This window comes from Loxodonta africana, chromosome X (genome assembly GCF_030014295.1).
Source record: "Loxodonta africana isolate mLoxAfr1 chromosome X, mLoxAfr1.hap2, whole genome shotgun sequence".
Taxonomy (NCBI): domain Eukaryota; kingdom Metazoa; phylum Chordata; class Mammalia; order Proboscidea; family Elephantidae; genus Loxodonta; species Loxodonta africana.
In genome coordinates this window covers 149,710,940-149,734,558 of record NC_087369.1, presented here as the reverse complement: position 1 = coordinate 149,734,558, position 23,619 = coordinate 149,710,940, and positions in this window count along the sequence as shown.

Below are 23,619 nucleotides of genomic sequence, written 5' to 3'. Positions count from 1 at the left end.
TAGGCTGATTATATTTTCTCAAAAAAAAAAAAAATTGCTGTAGGCTGAATAATGGCCCCACAACAATGCCCCCATCCTAATCTCTGGAACCTGTTAATATGGTAGTCTACATGGTAAAATTGACTTTTCAGATGTGACTAAATTCAGGATCTTGGGAATGGGAGATTTCCCTGGATTATCTAGTGGGTCCAATATAATCGCAAGGATCCTTATAAAGAGGGACACAGAAGGTCAGAGAAGAGAGAAGATGCTATGCTACTGACTTTGAAGACAGAGGAAAAGGTCTCAGGGCAAGGCATGCAGGTGGCCTCTGGAAGCTGGAAAAGGCAAGGAAACAGATTCTCCCCTGAAGCCTCCTGAAGGAATCATCTCTGCCAACACGTTAATTTTAACCCTGTAAAGGCTCATCTCAGACATCTGAGCTCCAGAACAGTAAGATAATAAAGTTGTGCTGTCTCAAGCCACTAAATTCATGGTCATTTGTTACAGCAGCAATAGGCAAATAATAATTAAAAAAAAAAACCCAAACCCACTGCTGTCAAGTAGATTCCGACTCATAGTGACCCTATAGGACAGAGTAGAACTACCCCATAGAGTTTCCAAGGAGCACCTGGTGGATTTGAACTGCCGACCTCTTGGTTAGGAGCTGTAGCACTTAACCACTAAGCCACCAGGCAAAAAATACAATCAGAATATATATTTGATTTTTTTTCTGATTGTCGTATTATATGAAACATTTTATAAAGGAATAAAATGAAATCTCGTATAGGTAAAACTTTAACAAATACCTATTGATTAAAAGAGAAAAGAGAATTGATTAAAAAACATAAAATCAAGATTATGCATAACTATTCATGACACCCATTTCTCTTTTTTTCCCTTTAACTATCTTGGCTTTTCTCTTATTACTCTGCCCCTCAATTTGTATCCACTGAAGGTTCAGAATGCTCTACTTAGCATTAAACGTTGAAGTTATTCGAGGCTCAGTCTCATATTCTTCTTGTTTTGTATTTTCTCTCTCTAGACAATACAATCCCATCTGCATGCATAGTTCCATCACCATTTATACACGGATGAATCTCAAATTTATATCTCTAGGTGAGATGTCTCTTCAGAATTCTAGACCCACATCAAACTGTCTATTTTACATCTCTATTTAAATATCTCAACAGGTGCAAAACAGAACTCAGGATTTTTCCTCCTTTCCAATATAATCTATCTCAATGAATAGTACCATCATCCACTCAATTATGCAAACCCCCGAAATTAAAAAGAAAAACTTGAGTTGTTTATTTGTTCAGCAAATATTTATTCAGCACCTATCATATACCAAGTCCTGTTCTAGGCATTAGGGTTACTGCAATGTATCCTATAGACAAGTACCCCCCCTATGGAGTGAAGAAGGAAAACAATAAGCTAACAAAAAGTATAACTTTTCAGATAGTGCAGTAAGTTCATATTATATCTCTAGAAGAGTTTGGTTATCTCTCTCCATTAATCTACAAGGGTGCAGTTAAGTGAAGAGAGGACTTCTTATAGAAACTAGTCTTTCTTTCATGGCTGCATTCCCTCTGCTGTTAACCTGTCTAAACCCATCTTCCATTTCCCTCCCTTATGCTTGCTATATTCCAGCCACACTAGCCTCTTTGTTGTTTCTGTAATTTCAGGCACAATTCCATTATGGGATGATCCTTTTATCTGGAATTCTCTTCACCTGGTATCCACGTGCCTTATAACCTCACCTTCCTTAGGTCTTTGCTCAAGGTCATTTTCATTGTGTGGCCTTCCATGACCATTCTGTTTAAATTTATATTTCTTAACACGCTTCCTACTCCCCATTTCCAACTATATTCCTCCATGATGGATATTTCCAGCTGATGTGTTGTATATTTTATTGTATTTATTTATATGTTTATTGTCTTTACCCCCCGCCCCGCTAGATTATACATTTCAATGTGAGCAGGAATTTTTTTTTCTTGTTTACTAGTGTTTTTTTTTTTTTTTTTACTAGTGTATCCCCAGTGCCCAGAACAGTACAGGCCACATAGTAATTTCCTAATAAATATTTATAATGGAAGGAAGGAAAGAAAGAAGAGAGGGAAGAAGGAGGGAGGGAGCTATTATTCCCTTCTTTCTAAGTGCAAGTTGGTAGCAACCAAAGTATTTTGCATAAGGGATGTCATGATTAGACTTGCATTTTGGAAAGATTACACTGGCTGCTGGGCAGAGAAGGTCTCGTCTACCTTTCCTACCTTATCTTTTACAACTCCCATTTTCATTTGTTATTTTACAGCCCCATTGGATTTCTTTCTGTCCTGAAACATGCCAGACTTAATCCCGTTTCAGGGCCTTTTGCACTAGCTATTGCTTTGGCCTGGTGGCACAGTGGATAAGAGATTGGCTGCTAACCAAAAGGTAGGCAGTTTGAATCCACCAGCTGCTCCTTGGAAACCCTATGGGGTAGTTCTACTCTGTCCTCTAGGGTCTTTATGAGTCAGAATTGACTAAACAGCAATGGGTTTGGCTTTTTTATTATTATTATTCCCTTGGACCAGAGTACTCTTCCTCTAGACGTATTCATTGTTTGTTTTCATTATTTAGGTCTCAGATTAAATAATTGTCAACATAACAGGGAGAACTTTCCTGATGACCGTAGCTAATATGTTTCCCACTGCATACCCACCCAGTCACTCTTTATAACATACACAGTTTCATTTTCATCATAGTACTTAAGTATAAATTTTATTGCTTATTTATTTGCTAATGTGTTTATTTTCTGCCCTTCCCCCCAGTAAGGTATAAGTTGCATAGTGTTAGGAGCTTTGGTTGTCTAGTGTCTAGAACAGTGCCTGCAATATAGTAGATACGCAGTAAAAAAAATGAGTGAATCAAAGGATAAAAAGAGGGACAATGTGAACAAAGGCTTAGATATAGGCAAGGATTGACTTGTTGGGGGGAAATAAATTTATCGATTAAACTAGAAAAATATGTAGAAGAAAAGATGAAATAGGTAAGCATTCTGGAATTGGGCCTATATTCTTTTGAACAACCAGTGTATCATACAGACAAGTACCTGCCCTATGGAGGGAAGACGTTTATTTATGCATTAGCATATCCTTTGGTTTTTCTCTGATTTAATATTTAGTATTTATGTATTTAGTATTAAATTAAAAATAGCACTAAAATTTTGGCATGCATGCCAATACCTAAATGTACCTCAATTTTCTTACTTGTGCAATGGAGATGGTAACGGCAACCCCTAAGGTAAAACAGTTCTTTGGAAGAGAAACTAAATGAGTAAAAATGGCATCAGAAGGAAAGTGCTAGCTAATTAATAGTAAAAAAAAAGGAAGAATTCATTATTCTCACCCACATCAAAGAGGTGGGAGAAAATCTGAATCTGGTTACAAGATACTTTGAATAATTGTCCAAATGGTTTTTCAAACGATATTTTTTTGTTTATATGTGCCATATATTTTGCCACAAAATGAAAAAAGATATATGCTATTCTAAAAGTTACAAGTAATTTTAGTGAAGAAATGCTACTTTTGAATAAAAATTTTGAGTACAGGACATGCATAATTATGTATTAGTGACTTTGCAAACAAGTTTCTTGTAGAATTAACATTGTCCACATAGGTCTGTGGAAATCCTGGTGGCTTAGTGGTTAAGAGCTAAGGCTGTTAACCAAAGGGTCGGCAGTTTGAATCCGCCAGGTGCTCCTTGGAAACTCTGTGGGGCAGTTCTACTCTGTCCTATAGAGTCTATATGAGTCTGAATCGACTCGACGGCACGGGATTTTGTTTTGTTTTACATAGGTCTGTGTTTTGAGAACAATCCCACTAATGGGACACAGGGAAATGAAAAATACACAATTGCACACATGAATAGAATTGCTGGTTGAACTAATATTCGGGAAGCCAAAACTAAAATAAGCATATATGCTATACATGCTGTGTGGAAAATTGACTTTTTAAAAAAGGAATTGACAAAATTGTTCTAGTTTTCTTGGAATCTGGATTTCTAGGTTCATGGAATTTGGGTAATGAACCCAGGCCATCTGCACTTAGGTGTCCTTTTAAACCCTGGAGTCACTTTCAGGTCAAAGGGTAGCCTAGTAAGCATCTTGGAGCCCTAGTGGCGAAGTGGTTAAGAGCTCAGGTTGCTAACCAAAAGGTTGGCAGTTTCAATCTACCAGGCGCTCCTTGGAAAGCCCTATGGGGGCAGTTCTTCTGCGTCCTATAGGGTCGCTGTGAGTCAGAATGGACTCGATGGCACACAAGAACAACAACGGTAAGCAGCTTAGGGAAGACCGTTTGGCCTTAGGCATTGGGCTCCCTTAGAGAATTACCTATGTGCAGTCAATTTCTAGGAGCAGGAACCCCGGGGCCTGACTGGGAAATGTATGGTATGTCCTTAGTGAGTGTTTCTCCAACCACCAGGAACCCTGCACATGTTTCAATGTTATCTCCTGAGAAATTAACATACAACCTGCTTTCCCTGTTCCCCCTTTGGAGTACCTTCCCTATAGGCTCACACTGATGCTGCCTGATTCCAGTCATACTCACCAGAAACATATTCTGTTACACTAATTTTTGGTGTTTCTCTGAGCATTTAGGTTTTTGACACAATGTTCTTAAGTGTGACAATGAACATTTTTCTCATGTAACAAGTCCTTTGACATTGTCTCTATAGATCTACTTTCACAGGATAAAATTTGGGTTAAAATTAATTTGAGAGATTTCTGTCTGATATTTTATACTGTGTAGGTAGTTTTTAAATATATTTTTAAAAGTTCAGTCCTATGGCTTTGGACAACTTAACAGCTCACATATTCGAAGTTTACTTATACATACTTACTCTTGAGGAAAACCAGCAAACCAAACCCATTGCAGTCCAGTTGATTCTGACTCATAACGACCCTAAAGATCAGAGTAGAGCTGCCCCATAGGGCTTCCAAGGAGCGGCTGGTGAATTGGAACTGCTGACCTTTTGGTTAGCAGCTGAGGTCTTAACTACTGCACCACCAGGGCTCCTACTCTTGAGGAGAGGGCTATAATTTAGAACTATTATCTACTTGGGGTCCTTGTGGTACAGTGGTTAATCTTTATGAGATCAGATCACCAGGTATTTTCTCCTGCAATACGGCTGCTGGGTTCATTCCACCAACCTTTCGATTAGTAGCCAAGCACTTAACAATTGCACCGCCCGGGTTCCTTTACCATGGTACAGCCTACTCTAATTAATATACTCCCCAAAAGTATATATTTTCTATACCCAGGATGGAGCTATGGAATGCTATATTCTCATCACCATCAATATTCTAATAATAAGCTTCTTTTTCGGGTCCACAGTGTTTCTCAATCATTAATCTCAATTTGTACTCTGTATAATGTGTTAAGGAGCCCTGGTGGTGCAGTGGGTCACTATGAGTTGGAATCAACTCAATAGAAACAGCTTTTGTTTTTTTATTATCTACATATGTTAGCTCATGAATTGAGTGCCTCCGCGCCCCAGTGACTGGCTAGAATCAAACAGGGATCAAGGTTTTCCCCCCAAAGTTTCAAAGAATTCATTATATTTTTTATTTTCTAAATCGTTTGGCCTGGTAGAAAAATTATTTACCACTGTGATGATTGTTTAATCAGAAAATAACAGCAGTTTAGTTTTACCATGAAGGGAGAAAAACCTTTAATGGAAACAAAAGCCTCATTTAATCCCAGTAATTATGCATGTTAACAGAAAAAGGGCAAACAAAACATAAGTAAAGCACAATTAGCACCCTACCCTTATAAGGTCTCACCAATTCCACTGATTTAAATTCTCTGTATTTTTTTTTTTCTCCTTCTAAATCCTGGGATAATTTCTGCTTATTTCTATTACTACCTTCTTGTTATTCTAATCCATTAATATTAGTGAATGTCAAGTATGTGCTCAAAGCTTTCATAAATACTATCTCATTTAGTCATTTCACACATCCTACTTATGCATACACACAAACTGTGGAGTGAAGCATGTATTATTAAGGAATTTTCTGATGAGGAAATTGAGGCTCAGTGATTATGAATTACACTAAGTGACACAGAAAGTGGCAAAGTGGGATTCAAACAAAAAGCCTCTTGATGCATAAAAATATACTTTTTTTTTTAGACATTATACCAAAAAAAAAAAAAACCCATTGCCATGGAGTTGATTCTGACTCATAGTGACCCTATAGGACAAAATAGAACAGCCCCATAGGGTCTCCAAGGAGCACCTGGTTGATTCAAACCGCCGACCTTTTGGTTAGTGGCTGAAGCTCTTAACCACTGTGCCACCAGGGCTCTTTAACACATTATACTGAGTACAAATTGAGATTAGTGACTGAGAAACACTGTGGCCCTAACAAAAAAGCTTATTATTAGAATATTGATGGCGATGAGAGTATAGTGTTTCATAGCTGCATGTTGGGTACAGAAAATAATACTTTTGGGGAGTATATTAATTAGGGTAGGCTATGCTGTGATAAAGGAACCCTGATAGTGCAATTGTTAAGTGCTCGGCTACTAACTAAAAGGTTGGTGGCGTGAACCCACGAGCTACACTGTGGGAGAAAAGACCTGGTGATTTGATCTCTTAAAGGTTAACCATTGCCTTCGAGCTGATTCCGACTCATAGCGACCCTATAGGATACAGTAGAACTGCCCCTTAGGGTTTCCAAGAGCAGCTGGTAGATTCAAACTGCCGACTTTTTGGTTAACAGCCTAGGAAACCCTATGGGACAGTTTTGCTTTGTCCCGTAGAGTTGCTAGGAGTTGGAATTGACTCAACTGGCACACAACAGACCATAGTAACAAATAGATTAAAATACAAAATGATTCAATGAAATTGTAGTTTGTTTCTTGCTCACCTGAGTCCAGAGATGTTCCAGGTTAGTTAGTTCTGCCTTCTCTAAAACAATGTTACCAGGAGTTTGCAATCCAGGTGGCCAGAAAGGGAAAAGCATAAGGAGAAAGCACCTTGACTTCTTAAAAGCCTTGGCCTGGAAGTGACACAGATCCCTTCCACTCGAGTGCCATTGAGAAGAACTAGTCCTGTGGTCACACCTTGGTAGAAAAAGTGCTAGAAAATGAAGTTGGCAGCTGGACAATTGCTAACTAGGTATAACTTCATACTAAAAAATAAGAAATTAGATTGTGATGGACAGACACCCATCTCTACCATAGGAGATTATTCATTGATATTGAATTTAAAATGGACTAAAATGAATTGCATACAAAAGCGTATAGTTTTTTATTGTTAGATGAGGCCTAGCGGACCAGTATACACTGACATGAGCACCCCTGGATTTTGTACACATTTGAAATATATATTTCTGGGTGTTTGCTTAAGTGAGAAGATGCTCCTAAGGCAATTTCAGAGGAAAATAAACAAAATAAAAATATATAAGCTCCAGTTTTGCAACCCCCATAAGACTCTTTAATAGCCACTCACATCTCATCATTTTCATATAAAAAATGAATAGAATTGTAAATGTTGTTAGGATAATTTATTGTTCATCAGGAATGAGAAATGAATAGAATAATTTACTGTTTGCACATTTTCTAATCAAAACCAAATGAGAACAGCCAAGCCTTTAGCCTCTGTGCCATGAGAAGGGAAAGGAAACGTGAGTAAGTAAGGACAAATGGCATTCAACAGCCTCTGTTATCTTAGTAAACTACTGGTTTCTTTGTTAGAAAGACCTTAACTAAAGAAGTTAGCATAGAAATCAATTTTAAACTTCTTATCCTGATTCTAACCCCTGAGAAAATACTAGAGTGAAGCATAAATGTCAGATTTTGTTTGGCAGGCTGTATAAAATAAATTAATGGTTGTTCGCATGCTGCTAGAAAGGCAGTTTTAAGAAGATGTAGAGTTATATTTTTGACTGTAAAATAAATTTGGTTATTGAATTATTTATGTAGATTTAAATCACATTTAGAATGATGTTGAATAAAGAGTGGCCTTTCACCCTATGCTACACTCACTGTGCTACCCAGATATTATTATATTATTTTGCCTCCTCAAGGTCAATAAATTGATAAACATATTGCCTATATAAGTGCAATACAAATAAGTACTGTGTTGGTTTATCAATGAGCCACTTGCAATGACTTGCTAAATTTACCATCTGTTTTTAGTTCCCGTATTGTAGTCTTAGATGTAAAAATCACAAGACAAATAAATGGGGGCAGTACAGCTTCTTCTTTTCTTTACACATTTCTCATTCGTTTAAATACTCCTCTGTCAGAGGAAGTTGAAATTACTACTTTTATTGTTTATATTGCTAATTGTTATATTGCTTGAATTTTCCATGACTTGTTTGACTGCTTAAAGTACATAAGGGAAACAGTTCAAATGTGACCATGATTATTGATGCTTTAATCTTGAAAAGGTTAAAAACAATTTTAATAGGTTTTGTCACAGATGGAAGTTGATTTTGACATTTTCCTTCTTGCCAATATTTGAACAGAACAAGGGAATAATATGTGGTTTAAAATCAGAAAAGGTGTGCACCAGGGTTATTATCCTTTCACTACACTTATTCAGTCTGTATGCTGAGCAAATAATCTGAGAAACTGGACTATATGAAGAAGAATAGGGCATCAGGCTTGGAGGAAGACTCATTAACAACCTGTGTTATGCTTGCTGAAAGTGAAGAGGACTTGAAGCACTTACTGATAAACATCAAAGACCACAGCCTTCAATATGGATTACACTTCAACATAAAGTAAACAAAAAACCTCACAACTGGACCAATAAGCGACGTCATGGTAAATGGAGAACATGTTGAAGTTGTCAAGGATTTCATTCTACTTGGATCCACAATGAATGCCCATGGAAGCAGCAGCCAAGAAATCAAACGACGCATTGCATTGGGCAAATCTGCTGCATAAGATCTCTTTAAAGAGTTGAAAAGCAAAGATGTCACTTTGAGGACTAAGGTGTGCCTGACTCAAGCCATGGTATTCTCAATTGCTTCATACGCATGTGAAACCTGGACAATGAAAAAGGAAGACTGAAGAAGAATTGATGCTTTTGAAGTATGGTACTGGTGAACAATATCAAATATACCATGGACCGCCAGAAGAAGGAACAAATCTGTCTTGGAAGAAGTATGGCCTGAATGCTCCGTAGAAGCAAGGATGGCAAAACTTTGTCTCACGTACTTTAGACATGTGATCAGGAGGGACTGGTCCCTGGAGAATGACATCATGCTTGATAAAATAGAGTGTCAGCAAAAAGAGGAAAACCATCAATGAGATGGATTGACACAGTGGCTGCAACAACGGGCTCAAGCATAGCAATGATTGTGAGGATGGTGCAGGACTGGGCAGCATTTCATTCTGTTGTACATAGGGTCACTATGAGTCGGAACCAACTCGCTGACACCTAACAATGACATTATTGGTTCATAAAAACTTGACAGTTATTTTTGTAATGTTAAAATATTCTCTTCTAAGAAGAATGAATTGTAATTGGCCTACTTATGTAGCTTCAAAAGATAAAAGTGTCATTATATAATTGGAGAAAAATATTGGATTCTCTCCCTTGGGCTATGTCAGTACATGTAATGTTTTCTACTACTTATAAGTCTTTACAGCTGATAGAACCTACAAGGCATGCAAGTTAAAATTGTGAAATACAGAACAAAGTAGGAAGAGTCACACTTCCAGATTTCAAAATATACTCCAAAGCTATAGTAATCAAAAGAGTGTGATGCTTATATAGGAATAGCCATATAGACGAATGGGGTAGAATTTAGAGGGCAAAAATAAACTCAAACATCTATGGCCAGTTGATTTTCAGCAAGGGTGCCAAATCCATTCAATGGGGAAAAAATAGTCTTCTCAACAACTGGTGCTGGGACAAGTGGATCTCTATATACAAGGTACATACTATCAACATTACTGACTTATCACTGATGATGGTAACCATGATTTTCTGGCTAATGTAGTGTTTTTCAAATTTTTCCCTGTGAAGTTACTGTTTGTTTGTCTTCTCCATTTCTGTACTGTACTCTTTGGAGTGAAGTCATTATGTGCAGTACACACTTAAAGGCTAGGAGTTATGCATCACTTCCTTGAGGGTGTTATTGCCATAAACTGTCTGGAATTCTTCTGCACAGATTTGTCTGTTCTGCCTCATTTATTTATTCAGTTATTTATTTATATCAATATGGACTCATGAATGTTTATTTTATACTTTGGCTTATTATCCAATTTTATTTGATTTTGATTTTTAAATTGCTCTACCTTTGGCAGTTGGGAGCTCTTTCAGTTGGTTCCTGTTCCCCTTTGACATACTTGCATCATTGTAGGGTTATTTTTACTTATTTGTTTGTTTCTTTTTAGCACTTTCTTTATGGCCCCAAAAATATTCCAGGGTCACCTTTTATATTTACTTCCCCATTCCAGGAATCAGCCATTTACAGTCAATTTTTATTTTTATTTTCAAATGGAGTATTCTCTTTCTTTATATCTTTTAGTTGGTTTTAATTTTTATACACAAATGCTGTTAAACCAAAAAAAATTAAAAAAAACCATTGCCCTCAAGTTGATTCCGACTCATGGCAGCCCTGTAGGACAGAGTAGAACTGCCCCATAGAATTTCCAAGGAGCTCCTGATGGGTTCGAACTACCGACCTTCTGGATAGCAGATGTAGTTCTTAACCACTACACCATCAGGGTTTCCTGAATGCTGTTAATTTTCTTATATTAATTGTATTAACTGCTAATTTATTAAATTCTCTTATTCTTTTTTTCTGTCTTCTTATTTAATTCTTTTAGTTTTTCAGATATGTAATCATTTATCAATTAAGGTAGATTAATGTTTCTTTTCCAATTCTTATGCTTTTAATTGCTTTATATTATAATTGCATTGACTAATATCTTCAACATAATATTAAATAGTGGTAGAGATAAAGGGCATCCTTGTCCTTTTTTCTGACAATAACAGGAAAGCCTATACTGTTTCCCTATTATGTCAGGTGCTGTTTCCTTTGCCTTGGATGATTTAACAACAGAATCTCAATATCTAAGTTTATTACTTTTTTTAAAAGTCTTTGTTAAAATATCGCTTTGCAGTGAGACTTAACCTAACTACCCTATTTAAAATGTCACTTACCCCCCACCCCATACCCCCCCATCAGGCTTTCTAATTTCCCTTACATCACTCTGTTTATTTCCATAACACTTGTCAACTTCCAACATAACGTATTGTGTATTTATTTATTAAGTTAATTGTTTCTTGCTTGTCTCCCCCCGCCCCCCCCCATGAAAATATAAGCACTTTGAGGACAGGTATTTTTGTTTGTATTGTGCACTGATCATCATTGGCCTAGAACAATGTCTGGCATACAATAGTTCCTCAAGAAATATTTGTGGAATAAATTAGTGTTTAAATTCTTCATCATAATCCTCAGAGTATTTCATTTTTGCCTCTTTTAGAGTTGATATCTATCTATGTATATATATGTATCTATATATACAGATAGATATATCAGTAGATATAGAATCACTGAACATTTTAGAAAAGGGAAAGACATGCTGTGAAGAAGCAAGGATGAGAGAGAGAATTAGGCTAGAAGTGTAACATCCAGAAAGAAAATCTTTAGACCAGAGAATTGCTCATGAAGCAATTTTTTTTATATGCATATATGTGTATGTATATATGATGCATTCTTAGATGCAGAATAGTGCTTCATATGTGTTAGGTATTCAAAAAACAACAATAAAACAAACTTTTTCAATCATGATATTTGTGTTTGCAGACCCAGACCAATTAAGAGATCTATATCTGTTTTGCAAGATCAATTGTTAAGCTACATGACACTGTTTTAACTGGACTCTCTTTTTTGAATGCACCAATTGACTCCTCATTCTCCTTTACCAATCTCACAGCCCTTCTTTCTATCCCTTTAACATGCTAGCTTTGCACGAGCTCAAGGAATATTTTTTCTTGCTCTTCTCTTTGCAATGCTTCTTTTTAGTTCTTCATAAGCTTCCCACTTCTCAAGACACTTTAATATAACTCTCAACTAAATCTTTAGTTTACGTGTTTACTGTATGTCTCTACAACTTGAGCACAAAGAATGTTCCATGAAAGCATAAACTTGTTTTTCTTCCTGACGACTATATGTCCAACACCTAGAATGATGACTAGTACCCAATAGCCTTTCAATAATTATTTATTAAGTGACTGAATGAGAGAATGAATCATCAAGGTTTAGCTGAAATATAGGGAAGATTTGTGATTTGGTGTTTTGTTCAGATTTTCCCACTTACCTATCTTAGAGATATGGCAGGTTCCTTAAATGTAAATAAAGCTCTAAATATGCTTTGGAAGCAACAGTTCAGCAGTATGTAGGCCAGCATCAATAACAAGAGTTGGAAATCTCTCCATCTATGGGCTGTACGTTTAAGCAGATTATCTGTAACAGTTGGGGTTGCATGCAATCTCTGTTGGATTCAGTTTCTTAAAAAATAAATAAATGGAAAGCCAACAATGGGAAGCAGTATGAAACAGATTTTTAAAATGAATACCAAAATAAAGGTTATTGTTGCATGGCGCCGGTGGGTTTCAGGTAACCCAATAGGCCTTTCACTGCTTGCTGAGAGAGCATTCATCTCTAACTTCTGACGTCCCGAATGCTACACACTGATAGAGATTAGCGTTGTGATTCTGGGCACAGTCAGCTGCCAAGCTTCCATTGAGCCACTGTTAGCAATCTTTCCAAACATTGACCTTTTCATGATTTTAGAAGTGTGTTTATTTATTTGTTTGTTTCCCTAGTGTTTGTGACTCTTAACGCTATGTTTATTTCCAATAGTGTCTGGACATTCCAGGTAGCATGCATTCCATCCGGCATAAGGAAAGGGAGGGAAATTGTCTTATTATTATTTTTTAACAATAATACCTTTTTTTCATTAGAAAAGCCGAGTATCTCATTGTAATGATAAATACTTTTATAAAGTGATTTGATAAATCGCCTTGATAAATTGTATCGAAAACTCTAGTGATAGTTACCACCTCTCTCAGACTGTAAATATCAAATCCTTCTTTAGAAATGAAATTAATTTCATGTCTGACTTCTTAAGAGGAGCATGCCTTATGCGTTGATGGCATGTGTCCCAATCTACAACTCACAGTTAAGGACAAATAAAGGCTTTGCTAGTGGGTTTTGTTTTTCTTCTTCCTTCTATCAACTTTTATTTGTAACCAAGTTTATTGATTATAAGTAAGGCCCAAAGTGCTGTCATTACTATGTGTGATTAATCCACTCTTATTAATTCTCTAGTAGTTCTCTAAGTGTGGTCTGACCAAACTGTTTATGAACACATCAATTATGGATTTCCTTCCATTTTGATGATCAATAATGTAGCAATTGATTATACCAAACAGTGAGCCAATCTGACTGAATTGACCCCACAAGCTTCAGTCTAGCTCTGGCTATTTAAAAACAAAAATCTTCAAAAATAATGTCAGCGGGCTGTATTGGTAAGATTTCACTAGGTTGTGCAGTATAACAAACAGCCACAAAATCTCGGTAGTTTAAAACAACAAATATTATCTCTTGTTTATGTTACTTTAGGGTAAAGTTTGCTGCAGCTCTGTTGAGCACTCGTGAAATTTGTTGGGATCAAAAAAAAATTTTTTTTTTTTTTTGCTGGGCACTCTGGACTCTTCCGGGGCAGTCTATGTTGAGTTCAGATAGGTTTGGCTCAGCATGGCTCCACATGTCTTCTCGTTCAGAAATGCCAGGGAATAAATAGTTCAATCTATCATACAGGAATTATTCACCAATATAAACCTTTTACCTCCAAATTTCATCCGTTAACAGGGATAATAAATATTTTTAGAACAGCATGATTGCCACTTACGACACTATCTTCAAAGATCAAAAATAAACACCAGATATATTTGTTTCCTAAACATTAAAAATATTATTGATTAATTTACCAAATCCTTCTTGAAGCTTAGTTTTTAACTTGCAAACTCTTCATTAATGTGTTACACATATTTTAGATTGAATTTTCTTAATTTTTATTTTTTTGCTTTTAAACTTTATTTTACAATACAAAATAGTTCTACACTATGCAAAATATTATACAAAAATCTATTGTTTAAATATTTCACCTGTTTGTGTTTCTAAAATATACTCAAGGTTTTAAGATCTTTCTTAACTGTTCATTGGATCTGTTATGATGGAATATGTGATAACCTGGTATATACAATTTAGACAGGGATATAAATATGACTTTATAGGTATTCTTAAAGTTTGCTGAAAGAATGGATCAGCTTTTCCACTTTTCCTTCTTTTACTATTTCTTTGTTACCTTTAAAACACAACTATTAGACATCTAACCACGCGTAGCACTACACTGGCAGAGAGAGAGAGAAAGAGAATTCCTACCCCATGGGGTTATATAATGCGAGTAATCTACTGTCCATTATTTTTGGTTGTGCCCTCCTCTTGCAGGTAGCCTTCCTATTAATTTTCTAGTGACATTGTTTTGGTTCAGCATAAAGCACAACAGAAATAACATAAGAAAAGAAATATCTATGCTTGAGTACATACAGAGGAAACTGAGACAGCTGTAAAAGTGACTGATGCTAATAATCTGGAGCTATTCAACTTTGTCAACCAAAGGAAAAATAATTCTCTTTCATGCTTGTCTGAAAAGGCATAAGAGCCCATCTGTGTAGAGTTCACACAGTCTGCCTTCTTTCTGAGGAGACCCAGAAATAATGTTCAGTAGAAAGCCCACTAGTCCCATTTACTCTGCATGAAAGGGTACTGAATGCCACCAGACCTGCCGTGAGTGACTTTTTGCTCCTCATTTAATCACAGCAAGAGTAGTTTTCACACAGCAAGGAACAGGAGACTTTCAAACTAATAAAAGCATAGTTTCCAAAGAAATTTGCAAGAACAGTTGTAATGACTAGTGGAAATTATCCAGTAAGATAATAGTAAAGCTGTAAGCAGAAACAACAGGACAAAGAATATTGTTTGTCAACAGGGTATGTGAGACTCTTTACTTGAGACGTAAAAACAGATCCTAATACTAAAGGACAAATCTGAGTTGGACATGGCCAATAAGTGACTATTTCAAAGAACTGAAAATACGTTACCAAACTATGAAATAATTTTACTGTGTGCTTTTTGTGTTGACTAATTTAGGACATTCGATTTGCACCATCAAAAGTTTGGTTACAGCTTTTTTTTTTCCTTTTTATCTTTCTTTTTGTCATGTTTTTCCTCCTACATATTTTTATATTAAAAATTTTGTGTGAAGCGAATGAATAGACACACACTAAGGAACGAGTTCATTATAGATATGTGTTCAGTTTCCCATTCTTGGAACTTCGAGAATTATCTATTGTATATATTACGTTGCCACTTAATAATCTAAGTATTAGACAGAACAGATCTAAGCAGCATAGTTATTTAAACATCCCAAGGCAAAGGGAATAGTTTCCTCAGATTATTATCCTTTTCTTGTTCTGTCTAACGTATTACCTAATCCCCTCTAGTAGTTTTTATTTAACTCATAATTGTATTTTGAGATAATTGCAGATTCACACGCAGTTGTAAGAAATAAAACAGAGATACCATGTAACCTTTACCACTTTCCCCTAATGATAACATCTTGTATAATACCACAACCAGGATATTGACATATTAATTTATCTCAGGAAACCCTAGTGGCGTAGTGGTTAAGAGCACCAAAAGCCAGCAGTGTGAATCTACCAGGCACTCCTTGGAAACTCTATGGGGCAGTTCTACCCTGTCCTATAGGGTCGCTATGAGTTGGAATTGACTTGACAACAATGTTTTTTTTTTTTTTAATGGGTTTTTAATTTATCTCAAAGTGTGTTCTGATTTCCCTTTAGATTCCTTCTTTGGCCCGCTATTTAAGAGTGTGTTGTTTAATTTCCACATATTTGTGAATATCTCAAGTTTTCCTATGTTATTGATTTCTCATTCTATTCCATTGTTGTCATAGAGCCTACTTTGTATTATTTCAATCATTTTAATCTTTCGTATGTTTGTTTTATGGCCTTTCATATGGTCTGCTTTGGAGGATGTTCCACGTGCTATGGAGAACAATGTATATTTTTTTCAAGTCTTTTGCCTAGTTGTTCTATGTATTATTCAAAGTGGGATATTGAGTTACCCAACTATTGTTGTTGAATTGTCTTTCTCCCTTCATTTCTGTCAGTTTTTGCTTCAAGTACTTTGATGCTCTGTTATTAGGGTATGTATGTTTCTAACTGTTATATCTTCCTAATGTATTCAACTTTCATCATTATATAATGCCCCTCTTTAACTCTAGTAACATTTTCCTGTACTCTTTTGTCTCATGATAATATAGCCAATCCAGCTTAGTTGTGGTTATGATTTATCTTTTTCAATCTGTTGTGCTTTATTTTCATTATCAATCTGTTTGTGTTTTTTAATCTAAAGTATTTCTCCTATACACAACATGTAGGTGGATCATTTTTATTTTTTCTATCCAGTCTGACAATCTCTGCCTCCTGACTGAATTATTTAATGTTTAATTTTTTTGTTGGTATAGTTGGGTTTACATCTTCTATTTTATTTTTTTGGTTTGCTATGTATCTCATGTGATTTTTGTTCCTTGATTCCTGCTTTGCTTCTTTCTCTTACACTGAATGAATAGTTTCTAATGTAACATTTGAATTTCACTAATGATTTTTTTCACTATATCATTGGCTTATTTTCTTAATGGTGGCTGTAGCACTTACCATATATATTTTAACTTATCAGAATAAGCTTCAGATTTAGACTAGCTTAATTCAAATAATATATGGAAATGTTATTCCTTTATAGCTCTATTCTATTTTCCACTCTTTTGTATTATTATTATTATTATACATATTGCATCTATAAATGTTACAAAACCAAGAATATATTGTTGTAATTATTACTTTACTATCTGTCATCATTTCCTTAGCCCATTGTAGTTTTACTACCATCCACCTCGTTTGTGCTGTTATTGGAAATATATTAGTAGGACGAACAATATATCCTATAAATAGTATTTTATGCAACTGCTTTTTAAATCAAAGAAGAAAGGAAAAATGTTCTTTTATTGTCTTTTATAATTACATAATTACCTTTAATGGTGTTATCTGTTAGTTTATGTGCATTCAAATTATAGTCCGGGATCACAGGCTTTCAGCCTGAAGAACTTTCTTTAGCATTTCTTATAAGACATGTCTGCTAGCAACAAATTCTCTGTTTGCTCATCTGAAAAAGTCCTTATTTTGCCTTCGTTTTTAGATGACAGCTTTGCTGGATATAGAATTCTTGGGTGACAGTTTTTTTTTGTTTTTAGCGCTTCGAGTATATTATCTTATATCCTTCTTGCATCCATTGTTTCTACTGAGAAGTCAGCTGTTAATTATATTGGGGATCCCTCGTAAGTGATGAGTAATTTTTTCTTGCTGCTTTCAAGATTTTCTCCTTTTCTTTGACTTTTGGCGTTTTTCCAATGATGTGTCTGTCTGCGAGTATCTTTGCATTTGTCCTTGTTGGAGTTTGTTGAGGTTCCTGGATATATAAGTTATGGTTTTTCAATAAATTTGAAAAGTTTGCAGCCATTACTTATTTGAATATTTCTCCTTCTTTCTCTCTCTCCTCTTCTTCTGGTACTCCCATTACATGAAGGTCAATGCATTTAATGATGTCCCACATTTCTCTGAGATTCTGTTCATTTTTTTCCATTCTTAATCTTGCATAATCTTTACTGATCTATATTCAAGTGGCCTAATTTGTTTTTCTCCCAGTTCAAATCTACTGTCAAGTCACTTCAGTGAATTTTTTTGTTTCTGTATTGTACTTTTCAACTCCTTAATTTCCACTTGGTACTTTTCATAATTTCTATCCCCTTACCGATATTCTCAATTTAATTCTACATTGTCATCATACCTTTCTTTACTTTTATTTATTTATTTTACTGTGATTTAGGTGAAAGTTCGCAGACCAAATTAGTTTCTCATTAGACAGTTAATACACAAATTGTTTTATGACATTGGTTGCCATCCCCATGATGTGTAAACACTCTCTCCTTCTGCATCCCAGGTTCCTTGTTTCCATTTGTCCAGTTTTTCTGTCCTTCCTGCTTTCTCGTCTTAGCTTTTGGGCTGGTGTTCACCCTTCAGCCAAAGGTTAGACAGGTCTTTACTTCTTTAATCATTTTTTCCTTTAGTTCCATGAACATATTTATAATGGCTACTTTTAAGTATTTTCCTGTTAAGTCCAATATCAGGTTGCTCTCACAGGCAGTTTATGTTGCCTACTTACTTTGTAGTGCATGTGTCATACTTTCCAGTTCCTTTCCATGCCATGCAATTTTTTGTTAGAACCTGAACATGTTAGATCATATGTTATAGCAACTCTGCCTACCACCTCCAACCCAAGGCTTTTTAGTGTTGTTTGCTTGTTTATTTGTTTAGTGAGTGGTTGAATTATTTTAGTGAAGTCTACTCTACCTCCACCCTACCAGTGTTAACCCTCTGGTGTCACTTCTCAGGGGAGCACAAATTTGGTTATTCCCACAGTCACCTTGGAATTACAATGATGCTGATAGTGCTGTCTTAGTTTCTTTCCCTTACTACATTCAGCTGTTAAATTCCACTGTTGGCAGGCCTATTGCTTTACTATTTTGAACAATGCTCTGGGGCATAAATTCCTCTATAGGCTAATCCAATCAAATTCAGTTCCTTTGAATGAATTGTTTCTAAGGTCACCATTTGATATTTGTTCTAACCCCATTAGGGCTCCTCCCAGGTGCCTTATTTCCTGGTTCTCTCCTATGCTAGCTGACCTACATTCTAGGCTGTATCTTCATTGGATCCATGAATCTCCTTTCAATTGACTTTCACTACAACCTCCACTGTTTTTGAGAATACCCTCATGTTTAAATTTCTCCAAGGTCTATTGCAAGGGAAATCAGTTCCTTTGTGAAGAGATGAGGAGCTATTTGTTTCATGGTCTGCTTCTCCGTCAGGAAAATTCTATGTACCAAGGCTCTGGAAGTGGGGGTTGGGATCATGGCAAGCTTCTCTCTGAGTGGCACCCTTGTTCTAGGAGCTGAGCACTCTGGAGAAGGGGAAGTAGGCTGAAGTCTTCTTGGATTGTCTCTCCTGGCATGGAACCACCACCTCAGGAGCTGGAGGAAGGACTATCAGGGACTTTTATTCTCAGCATATCACACCCAAGGTAGAACCTCCATTCCATGAGTGGGGTTTGGGTAGAACAGGAAACCCCACTTCTCAACCGCACTCACTTGGGACTTAGCCTTTTCAACAGACAGCAGAGGACAGGATGAAAAATGCTGAGGTCCTGCTCCTTCAGGGAAGAAAGCTCTTCAGCTTAGAGCTGGGGGAAGAGGGAGCCCTGTGCTCTAGACTGCAGCAGTCTGGAGTGGAATCTGTATCTCACTGAGCAGTTTTGCTTCAAATAATAGAGAATTTTAACTTTCTGCGTTTTTATAGATTTTCTTGAAAAACAGTTTCTTCATTGCTATTTGTGCTAGGCAATGTCTCCAGAGGCTTTATTTCTTTTTAATACATACATTATATATATATATATATATATATAGTTTTTACCATTTTCACTGGGGGACAGGTCAATGGAGCTCAACACACTGTCATGCTGGAAGTTGATCTCTCAAGTTTCATTATTTTATGTATTTATTTATGTTTGTTTTTGTTGTTGTTAGGCACTGTTGAGTCATTGTGTACAACAGAAGGAAACACTGCCCAATCCTGTGTCATCATCATAATCGTTATGTTTGAGCCCATTGTTGCAGCCACTGTGTCATTCCATCTCATTGAGGGTCTTCCTCTTTTTCCCTGACCCTCTACTTTACCAAGCATGATGTGTTTCTCCAGGGACTGGTCCTTCCTGATAACATGTCTAAAGTATACGTCCAAAGTATGTGAGACGAAGTCCCACCATCCTTGCTTCTATTGAGCATTCTGGCTATACTTCTGCCAAGTCAGATTTGTTTGTTCTTCTGGCAGTCGATGGTACACTCAATATTCTTTGCCAACACTGTAATTCAAAGACATCAATTCTTCCTCAGGCTTCCTTATTCATTGTCCAGCTTTCACATGTGTATGAGGTGACTGAAAACACCCTGGCTTGGGTCAGGTGCACTTTAGTCCTTAAAGTGACATCTTTGCTTTTTAACACTTTAAAGAGATCTTTTGCAGCAGATTTGCCCAATGCAATGTGTCATTTGATTTCTTGACTGCTGCTTCCATAGACGTTGAATGTGGAGCCAAGTAAAACAAAATCCTTGACAACCTCAATCTTTTCTCCGTTTATCATGATTTTGCTTATTGGTCTTGTTTTCTTTATGTTGAGTTGTGAACCATATTGCAGGCTGTGGTCTTTGACCTTTATCAGCAAGTGCTTTAAGTCCTCTTCACTTTCAGCAAGCAAGGTTGTGTCATCTCCATACTGCAGATTGTTAATGGGTCTTCCTCCAATCCTGATGCCCTGTTCTTCACATAGTTCAGCTTCTCGGATTATTTGCTCAGTATACAGATTGAATAAGTATGGTGAAAAGATATAACCCTGACACACACCCTTTCTTGACTTTTAAGCATGCAGTATCCTCTTGTTCTGTTTGAAGGACTGCGTCTAGATTTGAGCTAGGTTCCTTAAGAGCACAATTTCTGGAATTCCCATTCTTTGCAATGTTATCCGTAATTTGTTATGTTTAGACTATGACTATCCAGTTGATTCTGTACTGTTTCTTCGAAAGGCTATCCTTCCTTCATTGAAGTGTTTTTCTACCTTTCCTAAAAATATTTGGACGTGTTATTATGTGTCTGTTTCTAGGTTCTGTATTCTTTTTATTGGTCTATGTGTCTATCCCTCCACCAATAGCACCCTATCTTGATTATTGTAGGTATATAATAAGTCTTTACTGTGTTTGATTTTCAGGGGCTCCCAGTTACCTAGTTTCTCTTCTGGTGTTTGTGCATTGTTAGTTATGGTTTGTATACTATTTATGCCATGTATTAGGGCCCCTAGCATTGTCCCTATTTTTTCTCCTATGATCTTTATTGTATTAGATTTTATATTTAGGTCTTTGATCCATTTTGAGTTAGTTTTTATGCATGGTGTGAGGTATGGGTCTTGTTCCATTTTTTTGCAGGTAGATACCCAGTTATGCCAGCACCATTAGTCAAAGAGACTGTCTTTTCCCCATTTAACTGACTTTGGGCCTTTGTCAAATATCAGCTGCTCATATGTAGATGGATTTATGTCTGGATTCTCAATTCTGTTCCATTGGTCTACGTATCTTGTTGTTGTACCAATACTAGGCCATTCTGACTATTGTGGTGGTATAACAGGTTCTAAAATCAGGTAGAGTGAGGCCTCCCACTTTGTTGTTCTTCTTCAGTAATGCTTTAGTTATCCAGGGCCTCTTCCCTTTCCATATGAAGTTGTTGGGTTTTTTCCTCTATCTAGTTAAAAAATGCTTTTGGAATTTGGACTAGGATTGTGTTGTGTCTGTAGATCATTTAGCATAGAATTGACATATTCACAATGTTGGGTCTTCCTATCTATGAGCATGGTATGTTTTTCCACTTACGTAGGTCTCTTTTGGTTTCTCGCAGTAGTGTTTTGTAGCTTTCTTTGTATAGGTCTTTTATATCTCTGATTAGATTTATTCCTAAGTACTTTATCTTCTTGGGGGAATTGTAAATGGTATGGGTTTGGTGATTTCCTTTTCGAAGTTCTCTTTGTTGGTGTAGAGGAATCTTACTGATTTTTGTATGTGAACACTGTGTCTTGCTACTTTGCTGAAATCTTCTATTAGTTCCATAGATTTCTTGTGGATTATTTGGGATTTTCTGTGCATAAGATCATATCATCTGTGAATAGGAGTAATTTTACTTTTTCCTTACTAGTTTGGCTGCCCTTTCTTTCTTTTTTTTTTTTTTTTTTTTTTGCCTTATTGGTCTAGCTAGGACCTCAAACACAATGTTGAATAAGAGTGGTGATAAAGGGCACCCTCTTCTGGTTCTCATGGGGAATGCTTTCAGCCTCTCCCCGTTTAGGATGATTAGATGCCCTTTATTATGTTGAGGAATTTTTTTCTATTCCTATTTTTAACATGAGTGGGTGTTCAACTTTGTCAAATGCCTTTTCTGCATTAATTGATAAGATCATATGATTCTTTTGTTTTATTTATGTGGTTGATTACGTTGATTGACTTTCTAATGTTGAACCATCTCTGCATATCTGGTATGAATCCCACTTGGTGGTTATGTATTATTTTTTTGATGTGCTGTTGAATTCTATTAGCTAGAATTTTGTTGAGAATTTTTATGTCTTTGTTCACGAGGGATATTGGTCTGTAGTTTTCTTTTCTGTGGTGTCTTTGCCTGGCTTTGGTATCAGGGTTATGCTGGTTTCACAGAATGAGTTCAGGAGTATTCCCTCTATTTCTGTGCTCTGAAATAGCTTGAGTATTATTGGTTTTAGCGCTTCTCTGAAAGTTTGGTAGAATTCTCCAGTGAAACCATCCAGTCCTGGCCTTTTTTTTTGTTGTTGTTGGGAGTTTTTTTTTTTTTTTTTAATTATTATTACTTCTTCAGTCTCTTCTTTTCTTATGGGTTTGTTTGTTTGCTTTTTCTACCTCAGTTTGTGTTAGTTTAGGTAAGTAGTATGTTTCTAGAAATTTGTCACTTTCCTCTAGGTTTTCAAATTTGTTGGACACAATTTTTCATACTATTCTGTTGTGATCCTTTCTATTTCAGTTGGAGCTGTTGTGATATCACCTGTCTCATTTCTTATTCAGGTTATTTGGTTCCTCTTCTGTTTTTCTTTTGTCATTGTGGCCAATATTTTGTTGATCTTTTCAAAGAAACCAACTTTTGGTCTTGTTGTTTCTGTCAATTGTTTTTCTATTCTCTATTTCATTTATTTCTGCTCTAATTTTTATTATTTCCTTTTCTTCTGATGCCTGAGGGCTTCTTTTACTGCTCTATTTCTATTTGTTCGAGTTGTAGGTTTAGTGTTTTGATTTTAGCTCTTTCTTCTTTTTGGATTTTTTTTTCTATAAATTGACCTTTAAGCACTGCTTTTGCCGTATCCCAAAGGTTTTGGTAAGATGTGTTTTCTTTATCTTTTGATTCCATGAATTTGTTTATTCCATCCTTGATTTCTTCTGTAACCCAGTAGTTTTTAAGCAAGGTGTTGTTCAGTTTCCATATATTTGATTTGTTTTCCTTGCTGTTTCTATTGTTGATTTCTACTTTTATAGCATCTTGATCAGAGAAGATGCTTTGCATTATTTCAGTGTTTTGGATTCTGTTAAGGCTTGCTTTATGGTCTAAAGTATCATCTATTCTGGAGAATGTTCCCGGTGCATTGAAAAAGAATGTATACTGCTGTTGGGTGGAGTGTTCTGTATGTGTCTATGAGGTCAAGTTTGTTGATTGTGGGATTTAGATCTTCTGTACCTGTTATGGATTGAATTGTGTTTCCAAGAAAAATGTGTATCAAACTGGCTAGTCCATGATTCCCAGTATGTGTGATTG